Here is a 13,052-nt window from a genome sequence, read left to right on the forward strand (position 1 = left end):
AAAAGTGTTAAGCAATCATTTTTAAAGTAAACACGGTCGAAGTCCAGACTCACTAATGCATCCTAACAAACTCGGTTAGATACACTAATACAAATTTCTGGTTCTCTAAGACCAACGCTCAGATACCAACTGAAATGTCCCGTTCATATCGATTATAAACGTTTCATATTAATTGATTTCGTTGCGAGGTTTTGACCCCTATATGAGACGTTTTTCAAAGACTGCATTCGTTTTTATAACAAACCATAACCTTTATTTTATCGATAAAGGTTTATAACCATAACATAGATTATCAAGTAATGATAATCTAAAAGATAACGTTTTACACACAACCATTACATAATGGTTTACAATAATATTACACATCGATTTAAATCTCCGAATGCAGTTTTTAAACAATATATTACAAGCATGCTGACTCCAATTATTTTCCTTAAATTAGCATGCAACAGCGGAAGCTCTTAATAATCACCTAAGAATAAACATGCTTTAAACGTCAACAAAAATGTTGGTGAGTTATAGGTTTAGCCTATATATTTATCAAATCGTAATAATAGACCACAAGATTTCATATTTTCATTTCTCATAAACATCATGCATGCATATAGCCATCTGCATAAAAATCATTCATATGGATTGAACACCTGGTAACCGACATTAACCATAATGCATAGAATATCCCCACATACATCGACTTCTGTATAATAATAATCTCGAAGTACTAAAGCCATCCATAGACATGAATGGGGGTTGTTAGGCCAAATAGATCTATCTTTAGGATTCACGTCAATTAGGGGCCATTTCCCTAATTATTAGGTTACCAGACTTGATGGGCAATATTCGATTTCGATAATCCAACCATAGAATGTAGTTTCGCGTTGATGTGTGCGAAGGGTAGTACAAAATAGATTATATTTACTACAAAATACTATTAAATACGATACAAATTTTACACAAGTTATTTATTTATTTTATTTACAGATGGAATATACCTAAACCTTGCTACAATACTATAGGCAGTGTACATAATTGTATAGTAGTATAGTTTTTAGTAAGTCCGGTTTGTTCCACAGGGAGACGGCTTATTTTACACTATATTTTTATATAACTATATTTGTACAAAATATATATAATTATATATAATAATATATAAAAGGGGGATTTACCGTTTAATGACCGGTTTGTCGATTTTAAAACTTAAGTCACAATTAAAACCTAATGCAAAAAATATTATATATAACTTAATTTAAAGTGTAAAATAAATAACGATATTTAAATGACGATATATAAAATTGCGATAAGAAATGAAATAAAAGTATTATGCTTATTTAAACTTCCGTAATCATGATGTTTGACGTTTTGATTTTAAATTATTACCCTGGGTTAATTGTTCTTTTTCCTGGATTATTCGATATGTCCATCTGGTTTTGTCCATAATAGTCCATCGGTCATAATTATAAAGTGCGAGGGTCTTCGCCAAATTAACCTTATACCTGAAGTCAAATATTTCAACTAATTGGGGATTTAAACTAGAATAAGGTTTTAATACATTGTTAATGATTACACCAGGTTATCGACTGCGTGTAACCCAAGGTTTTAATACTTTATTAACAATTGCACCAATTTCCCTTGAATGTAATCCACCCCTGTTTTAATAAGTCCATTGACTATTAATCTAACCCCATGTCCGGTCAAATGAACAATTATTAGTATTTATAAATATCCCGCTCACCGTACCCAGTCAAGCGTAGGTGGTTATATATAAATACATCAAATTATAAATCTCTATATTAAATTAACGAGATATCATTTAGTTAATATAAAGCCCATTAATAGCACATAGTCTAATTTCCACAAGTGTCGGTCTTTTGTCCAAACCCCAATTATGGTCCAAAGCCCAATAACCCCGTCTTTAATATTTAGTCAAACATCACGATTGCTTCGGCTTAAATAAGCATAATAATAACTTAAGTACGATACATAATTAAAAAGGGAGAATTTAGCTTATAGTGATTATTAATCGCGTAGTGTTACAGGGACAGAGTTCCGACTTTAAAACCCGTAAAATAACCTTTACATTACCCAAACTAACTAATATAAAACTAAACTATTTTATATATATATATATATATATATATATATATATATATATATATATATATACATTATATAATATACATTAATTATACAGAGGGAGAGATATATGATATATGTGTGTTTTCTTCGGCATAATTCGCTGGCCTTTTATAGACCTGACCATCATTTAAGGCCCATGAGATCGCATGGGTTCCTAGTGCATTAACCATGCGATCGCATGGCCAGGCTGAACATGCTCAATCATTTGATTTAAAACGTGGGCGGCTTGATTTATTATATATAATATAATATATATAATTTTATATATATATATATATATATATATATATATATATATATATATATATATATATATATATATATATATATATATATATATATATATATATATATAGTTGACTCGTAATTTTAGGTCCGTTGTCTCGCGCGTTGATGCTCGGTTTATGTCTCGGTTCCGGATTTTCGAACGTCTTTTCGTACACTTTAATATCTTGTACTTTATGTTTCGTAATTTGTAATTTGCACAAAAAATTATTTTCCTTAACTCTCAAAATCCGCGCAAGTCTTTAACTCACTTTTAGTGGCACTTTTGAGTGCACTATGGCTTTAATGGCACTTTTCAAGCTTTAGTGACACTTTTTCTTCAATTCTTTAATCTTCGTGCTTCGTCTTCACATTTATTTATTTAAATAATTACAGCTTAAAAATAGAATAATTACAACTAAAAAATTTACATATTGGGATGATATTGCTACTAAATATATATTCATTTGGAGCACTATCAAATATCCCCACACTTGAATGTTGCTTGTCCTCAAGCAATATAGAATTTGAAATTAAATCACACTTCATTCTAATCACCTTTTTATTCTCACACTTTATACATCGGTGATTTTGATATGGCGGTATAAACAATGATAGTAACGATGTGGTTTACAGTCCCACATGACTATGAAAATTTAGATCCTTTAAGGAAATTGGATCTTTATGAAAATATTTGATCTTTTGAAAATTCATTCTAGCTTTTACCCTAGATAAGTTTTTCAGAATAACCCTTCACCGGTGTTTGCAAAATGTTTTTGTGGGTTGTGTGGGTTTCAGATTTTTAAAATTTTAGCTCAAAACTTGCGGTTTTATGTCACCCACTTGCTAATCCTTGAATTAGAAAAGCACACGTCCAGTATACTTGCTCCGTATATTACTTTTCGGTAAACTATCGTCATGTTGTAAAGGAAAGCGATGAACAAGCAACTGTTAAGGCAATGTCTAATGACATGCAGATGTTCATGGTCCACAACGTGTCGGATGCAATTACTATCCTTTGTAGGAGAAATAGTAAAGATCACCCTATAATTTTTCGGTCTGGCACAAGGTCCTGTCTTCGACCATGCTATGCGACCACCGTTCTTACGATTGACACCCAATTTGGTTCAGGTGACCTAATGAATTCCGGTGAATTCTTAGGATTTTACGTTCAATGGTAATGAACGCACTGAAAATAGGTTTTCAGAAAACAAATCGGTTTTATTTTTTGATCAAAATATTTTCTTGTTCAAGCTAGTTTAGATATCATCGAATTCTATGAGTTTGTAATTCTCAATCTTTAAGGTCAATCTCAAAGATTGAGTAATATCAGGCTTAAATGCTGATTTTTAATCTTTAAGGAGATTATCATTTCAGGGGGTCTGATTCATTAGTCTTGTCAAGCTAATTTGCAAGGCGCCCTCCCCATTTTACGAGACAGATCCTCTCATGGTTAGGATAAGTCTGACCACTTGATGACACTGTTTGATGCTGAGGTCCGTGGATTTTCTGCTGATTTTAGAGATGACTTTTCTAGATTTTTCGTCAACCTACAACTGGTCTGGATGACAACTTCCTGACCAAAATCAAGAAGCGCATTTCTTTTTCGGAAGACTTTACTTCCTTTAATGATGGAATTGATTCATCGTGTAGATCCATCTTTCTTTTAAATATATTACAGTAAATCGGGTAAAACTGATTAGTTTAGTCCAAAACAAAAGTACCTGCAATAATCTTGTACAAAAATACGTGATATCTGTTTTAAAGAACTGGGTGCATTCTTCCCACTCTTAGCTTTTATTTTATTTCTTTCTTTGCCTTTTTATTCTCTTATATTCCATTTTAAATGAATTCTAGCGTTTTAGGTTTTTTCTCAATTTATGTCCTTTCCGAGGTAACAATAATTTCGGTATTATCACCTAGTTTTATCGTTCATAAATATGTATAAACATGATTTTGAATTCATTTAATTGAAATTTTTTTTCAAAATTTCACAAAATTTGTCAATTATACTAAATGTAAACCCGAGAGAATTTATAACCCTTCCTCACACTTGAGATCATGCAATGCCCTCATTTGCATGAATTCAGACTATAATTATAAATTAATGAGGGTGTTTTGTGTAGAAAAGTAATTAAAAATACCCAGTTTGTAATTACAAAGCTTGTCGAAAGATAGATGACTCTCCTCTTTGTTCATTACTTTTGTTGTTTTATCACACATATTTTTCTTCAAAAACGGTAGCTTTTCTGAAATGTTTGCTAATTTTTGAAAATGCGTCTTTTACCCTTACTCATTGTGCATGTTCATTAACGAGTTATGCACTAACCCGAACCCCTAATTTAACGTTAAGTGGGGTTAGACTTCCCCACACTTAACTGACGACATGTGAAGTCGGTAGAATAAGTTCCACAAATTAAAATAGTGAGCCAGTTATTTACATCTCGGGTGGTGTATAATATATCAATGGGTTTAAAGTTTAGACTCACCTGATCATCACTACTTAATTCTTTTTTAAGTGTAGCTTTTAGTAAATGGATATGTTTCTCTTCTGGTTCTTGGTCAAATGGATCGTTATACACCGACATACATACTTCTATAGGGTGGACAATTCCTAACATTTCCTTCCGTTCATTCTCGGGATCAAAGGTTTCACCTCTATTACCCAATTGGGTGAAATCCGAGGTATCATTATTTATTACAGCTCGTAGTTCATCTTCGGTAGATGACTCATCTATTGAGAATATTGGGTTGGAAGGATGTGGAATTGTGAATTTCAGGATCGAAGCAAATTCTTCTTTTTTAACGGTCCTTATCGGTCCCACCACTTTGGTCTCGGGGGTAAAATTTTCAACGTTATCATTTTCCCAAGAGTACCAATTTGTCACCGTTACTTCTTCTTCATTCATTGATGGGTCGGTGATTTTGTCGGTTGAGGCTAATGTGTCGGTATGTTGTGAAATTGGTAAAACTGAATAAAAAGTATCATCGGGATAATTGGTGATTTCGGAGCTCTCGAATTCATCAAAATTCGATGATATGAGATTTTATTGCACGCGACTCCTCAGATCAACAGGTGTGTAGTCTGATAAAGTTTCAGCTTGCCTATTTGAAAACTCTCTCATTTGTTCATTTTGAGCGTCAAATTCTTCGAGTTTGATTTTCATATAATCTAATAAATTTTCAGACACATAATTGTTCTCGTCCTCTGGTTGTTGATTTTGGATATATTCTTGGGAATAATCCCAATTTGAATTGTATTCCTCATAATCATTCCATTCAGGCTCTATGGGTGCATAATTTTCCATAGAAATGTAATAATAACATTTCCATGTTGAGTGATAATCTCCACAGATTTCACAACCAGTTATTGTTTCGTTATTCGTGATCCAAATTTAACCGAACAAATTTTCATCAACACTAGTTTGAGAGTATTGATTTAATTGATTTTGCATGTCAGAAAGAGTTTCCAACATATTCTCGAAATTTTCCATAATACATTTATTACCAAATTTTAGCTACAATGTGGTGCATTTACTAATTATCATATTAGTTATAATACACTTACTATGAAAGGTGGTGAACGTTTTGCTCGGTGCATAGTTGACTCGTAATTTTATATAATATTCTTGTGCATAGTTGACTCTTAATTTTAGGTCTGTTGTCTCGCGCGTTGATGCTCAGTTTATGTCTCGGTTCCGGATTTTCGAACGTCTTTTCGTACGCTTTAATATCTTGTACTTTATGTTTCGTAATTTGTAATTTGTAATTTGCAAAAAAAATTATTTTCCTTAACTCCCAAAATCCGCGGAAGTCTTTAACTCACTTTTAGTGGCACTTTTGAGTGCACTATGGCTTTAGTGTCACTTTTCAAGCTTTAGTGGCACTTTTTCTTCAATTCTTTAATCTTCGTGCTTCGTCTTCACATTTATTTATTTAAACAATTACATCTTAAATATAGAATAATTACAACTAAAAACTTTACATATTGGGATGATATTGCGACTAAATATATGTTCATTTGGAGCACTATCACGCGTACTTGTGTCTATTTTGTAAAACATTTATAAAACTGCATCTATTCTCATCCCAAAAATATTAGATTTCAAAAGTTGGACTATAACTCACTTTCACAGATTTTCAAATCGTCGGAAATAAGGCTTGGCCACGGGTTGATTCACGAACCTATAATAAATATATACATATATATCAAAGTATGATCGAAATATATTCATATCATATATTATTACGTTTTAACGTTTTAAATTGTTAATTTAGCAATCCAACGTTAGTAGTCCATAGTTAGTAGTACATAATTAAATCAATATATTTTCTCAAATCAATACACGACGCATTGTATATATATCTCAGACTCGATCACAACTCAAAGTATATATATTATTTTAGAATCAACCTCGACCCTCTATATGCTAACTCGAGCATTACCGCAATATAGAGTGACTTACGGTTCTTCCAAATAATATATATAGATGACGTCGATATGATATGTCAAAACATTGTATACGTGTCTATGGTCTATCAAGATTACATAATATATGTTAGATTACATGTATAATACAATATAAGTTAGTTAAGTTATGGTTAGTATAGATTTGTTATAAAATTTTCGTAGCTAAAACTAGCAAATTTATCCAATTTTGTTTTACCCATCATTTCTTCGTCTCAAATTCGTTTTGAGTGAATCAAGTTGCTATGATTTCATAACGAACTGAAATTTATGAAACTAAACAGAAAAAGTATAAGTTTATAGTCTAAAATACAGGTTAAAACTCATTTTTGTAAGATGTAGTCATTTCAGTTGAAAGAACGACGTCTAGATGACCATTTAGAAAAACATACTTCCACTTTGAGTTTAACCATGATTTTTGGATATAGTTTCATGTTCATAATAAAAATCATTTTCCCAGAAGAACAACTTTTAAATCAAAGTTTATCATAGTTTTTAATTATCCAAACCAAAACAGCCCCCGGTTTTACTACGACGGCGTATGTCCGGTTTTACGGTGTTCATCGTGTTTCCAGGTTTTAAATCATTAAGTTAGCATATCATATAGATATAGAACATGTGTTTAGTTGATTTTAAAAGTTAAGTTAGAAGGATTAACTTTGTTTGCGAACAAGTTTAGAATTAACTAAACTATATTCTAGTGATTACAAGTTATAATCTTCGAATAAGATAGTTTTATATATATGAATCGAATGATGTTATGAACACCATTACTACCTCAAGTATAGTAGGTAAACCTACTAGAAATGATGAGAAAATAACTTGAGCTTCAAAGGATCTTTGATGGCTTGAAAGTTCTTGAAGTAGAATCATGACACGAAAACAAGTTCAAGTAAGATTACTACTCGAATTAAGATAGTTGTAGTTATAGAAATCGAATCAAAGCTTGAATATGAATATTACCTTGAATTAGAAAGATAACCTACTGTAAATAACAAAGGTTTCTTGATCTTAGATGATTGATTGGAATGGATTAGAAATCTTGGAAGTAATCTTGTAAACTTGGAAGTGTTCTTGAAGTTTTCTTGAGTAGTTGTTTTGTATGTTGATCTAAGTTAGGATTTTTGAACTAGATTGAGCTAGATTTTGATGAAGATGATGAAGAACACTTAGAATACCAAGAGAGAACTTGAGAGAGATGAGTTTGATTCAAGAAAATTGGAATGAGAACGTGTTTATGGTGAGTGCATGTGGACGTGAATTAGAGGAGTCAATATAGGCTCCATTAGTTTGTAATTTTGTGAGATATTTCATGCTAGTTGTCAAATGATGGTTCCCACATGTTTAGGTGACTCATTAAGGCTTCTAAGAGTTGATAATTGAAGTGTATATACCAATAGTAAATACATCTAAAAGCTGCGTATCATACGAGTACGAATACGGGTGCATACGAGTAGAATTGTTGATGAAAATGAATGAGAATGTAATTGTAAGCATTTTTGTTAAGTATGAGTGTTTTGGTATATGTCTTGAAGTCTTCCAAAAGTGTATTAATACATCTTAATACACTACATGTATATACATTTTAACTGATTCGTTAAGTCATCGTTAGTCGTTACATGTAAGTGTTGTTTCGAAACCTTTAAGTTAACGATCTTGTTAAATATAATTAATCCATTGTTAGTATATCTAATGAGATGTTAAATTGTTACATTATCATGATAACATGATGTACTAATATATCTTAATATGATATATAAATATTAGGATGTTATTACAACGATAATCGTTACATATAGATATCGTTTTGAATTTCTTAAGTTAGTAGTCTTGTTTTATGTATAAAGTTCATTGTTAATATACATAATGAGATACTTACTTATCATTTCATCATGTTATACATATATAATATATGTTCATATATATAATATCATGTCATATACAAGTTATAACGTTCGTGAATCATCGAACAAACTGGGTGGTCAAACGTTAACACAGACAAACCGTTTCAATTAATCAAGTCTTAACAAGTTTGATTGCTTAACATGTTGGAAACATTTATTCATGTAAATATTAATCTCATATAATATATAATCATGGAAAAGTTCGGGTCACTACATAAAACAAAAACAACCTAACAATGAGCTCACACCCGAACAACAAGCGGATCCAACTAAACACAAACACAAACACAATGAAACACTAAAACTAATACGTACAAAGATAAACATGACAATATAAAAGAGGTAACTCAATACAATTGTGTAGACAAATAGAAACCATCTTCAATAAAACTCGTGAACACCACAAACTCACATATTCAAGCTCAAATATCTTTCACAAATTTTGTGAAATGTCTCGTTTCTTCACCTTAGGCTTGTTTTTGTTTACGATGCTTCTTTGATTTTTCCGATACTTCATGCGGATCATTTGATTTAATAAGAATAGCATTCAATTTAATGTCTCCAATACTCTTTAGAACTTTATCAAAAGTGTCGTACAGAGAACCTGATTTGAGACAACAACAACAACAACAACAAAACCCAATACCACATAAGTGGTGTATGGGGGAGGTGAGATGTAGACAATCCTTCCCATATCCGAGAATAAAGACAAGTCATTTCTCCACCCAGAGTGAAAACACTCTCAAAAGTAGAGAAAGTCATCCATCTCTCTATTCGACGGATAAAGAGATTGCTTCCGAGTGGACGTCCTGCCAATAAGTAGGAAAAAAAATTAAAAAAATAAAAATAAAAAATAAAATTGAGACGCCATGAAAATGGTAGAATCAAATTTCCATGGGTTTTAAATCCTGCCTGAAATTTAATTTAGGCTCTAAGAGTCAGTCAAGTCGCCAATAAATCGACGCTTCCTGTTGACGCTTGCTGATTTGAGACAAGGAAACACCAAACTCGAATCTTTAACAATAAGATTTTTTTCGTTGGCCTTTTCAAATTTAGAAGCAACGAAAGCAAAATCGACCGGCCCGCTGGTACACCCATAAAAATCAACAAAAATATACTTGTTAGAAATTGAATCCACCATCCTCGTTAAAAAAACTGTTGCAAAACAATTGCACCACAAACAAACCCTTTATAATTAGACCATTTTCAAAATTTTAACCTACCAACAAAAACCTGCTCACAAATTTGCTAATTGTTGATATCTTTTACCATCCTACCTAGGCAAGGAACTCAACAAGTTTAGAAGCATTAATTTATGCCATTCATGATGATTCTTTTTAAATTACGATTAGGAAACTCAAAGTTAGTACGTTATGCTGTAAAGAAGACACGTACTAGCTAGAGGATAATGAAAAGAAGGTTGTTAATGACTTAATTCGTACACATACATGATGACTAAGAAACATTAAAAGTAGACTTTGGGTCTCTTTGCTCTTTGAACCAAAATACCAAATCATATGCTCTTGGATTGCTATATCCTTCCTTTAAATAATTATTTTATTTGATCCATTTAAAATAATATATATATATATATATATATATATATATATATATATATATATATATATATATATATATATATATATATATATATTATATTATATTATATTATATTATATTATATTATGTTATCTAATATATTAAAATTGGTCTCAAAATGTGTCGTCTCAACACCATTAAAACCACAATACCCAATAACATCAGAAAACACCCTCCAAATTATGTTCAATTTGCAAATTTTTCAGGGGTAAAAAATGTAACAAAATTATTTAATTATAAAAACTTAACCAAATTCACCAAAATTATAAAATTTGTCTCAAAATGTGTTGTCTCAACACCATTAAAACCACAATACCCAATAACATCAGAAAACACCCTCCAAATTATGTTCAATTTGCAAATTTTTCAGGGGTAAAAAGTGTAACAAAATTATTTAATTATAAAAACTTAACCAAATTCACCAAAATTTTTAACGGACCATATCTTCTCGCTCGTCAAGATTTAAATTTCCCCGACATCACCGATCAACGCGAAATAATTTCACGAACGCAACGAAACTAACTACACGCGAAACGGATGCTTTTTAAAAAACGCTAAATATTTCGGATTATCTTCTGTACATATGTATACATGTATGATAAACAACCTAAACTAACTACATCATATCGATGGTTCCGCACCCCTTTTTAACACGATTTTTTTCAGCGTAAATAACGCTCATAGGCCATTAAGTATACTAGGTACTACCCACGTGTATCCAAACACACCCGCAAGAATGCGTTTTTAATTCTATAAATACATAAAGCTACGTTAAATATGAATATGCAACCCGAAAGTTTCCGCCGCATCGCGCGGGCCGATCCACCTCTAGTTATTATTATTATTATTATTATTATTATTATTATTATTATTATTATTATTATTATTATTATTATTATTAAATTTTTTTCCTACTTATTGGTCGGAGGTCCATTCGAAAACAATCTCCTTATCCGTCGAAGAGAGAGAGAGAGGACTTTCTCTACTTCTTGGAGTGTATCACTCTGGTAAAGAGCTGTATATTCATGTTCATCTAGATAAAATACAAGATCAAAATTTTTCATGACCCGTCCTAATCCATCTGGACGAATACATTACATTTGGTTACATCGCGAGGTACTTGACCTCTATATGATACATTTTACAAACATTGCATTCGTTTTTAAAAGACAAACTTTCATTACATCGAAAGTTGACGACATGCATACCATTTCATAATATATCCAATTATAATTGACTTAATAATAATCTTGATGAACTCGACGACTCGAATGCAACGTCTTTTGAAATATGTCATGAATGACTCCAAGTAATATCTCTAATATGAGCAAATGCGCAGCGGAAGATTTCTTTAATACCTGAGAATAAACATACTTTCAAGTGTCAATCAAAAGGTTGGTGAGTTCATTAGTTTATCATAAATATTCATTTCCATCATTTTAATAGACCACAAGATTTCATAATTTAATTGTACCCGTAACCCGAGTACAAAATAACACGCGTAACCCGCGAATTAAAAATCATTCATATGGTGAACGCTTAATAACCGACTTAACTTTAATGCATAGAATATCCCCAACAGAACCTCTCGTCTGTATAATAATAATAATCTCGAAGTACTAAAGCATCCGTACCCCGGATGAGACTTGTCGAGGTCCATAGATCTATCTTTAGGATTCGCGTCGATTAGGGGCCATACCCGTTTCCTAATCATTAGGTTACCAAGCTAAAAAGGGGTGATATTCAATATTCATAATCCAGCCATAGAATGTAGTTTTTGATCACTTGTGTCTATTTCGTAAAACATTAATAAAATCGGCGCATGTATTCTCAGTCCCAAAAATATATATAAAAAGGGAATAATGAAGCTCACCTAATGTATTTTGTAGTAAAAATACATATGACTATATTGAACAATGCAGGGTTTGGCCTTGGATTCACGAACCTATATCATTTGTATATAAATTAAAATGTGTAACTGTAGTCGAACAAGTTTATATATATTATTTCTTAAATTATATATTATACTTATTTAATTTGTGTATATATTTAAAATGTTTAATATCTATCTACTTAGTTATATCAATATATATATATATATATATATATATATATATATATATATATATATATATATATATATATATATATATATATATATATATATATATGGTTAGTATTATATAAAAATATCATTAGTTTGTTATTATATAAGTATTTATTTAAGTATTGTTATTATGTTTGTTATGTAGGTATATAAACTATTAATATAATTATGATATATGTATTAAGATTATTTTTAGGTACAAAATATTTATCTGTAACAAAAATGGTAGTTTTGATAATAATGATTTACTAATAATAATAACTTTCTTAATATCGATAATACTAATAATAATTACGATATTTGTTAGAATCGATACTTATGTTAATAATAATAATAGTAAAACTAATGATTACAAAAATGATATTAATACTAATATTAGTGAAAAATAATAATAATTTGTATGGTTTTTATAATAACAATAATAATAATCCTAATCCTAATCCTAATCATAATAATAATAGTAGTACAAAAATGATAATTTACTAATGATAATAACATTAATAATACTTATAGTAATAATAATGATAATTGTTATAATACTTTTTATGATACTAATAGTAATTATTATAATACT

The sequence above is a fragment of the Rutidosis leptorrhynchoides genome, chromosome 7 (assembly GCF_046630445.1).
Source record: "Rutidosis leptorrhynchoides isolate AG116_Rl617_1_P2 chromosome 7, CSIRO_AGI_Rlap_v1, whole genome shotgun sequence".
NCBI lineage: Eukaryota > Viridiplantae > Streptophyta > Magnoliopsida > Asterales > Asteraceae > Rutidosis > Rutidosis leptorrhynchoides.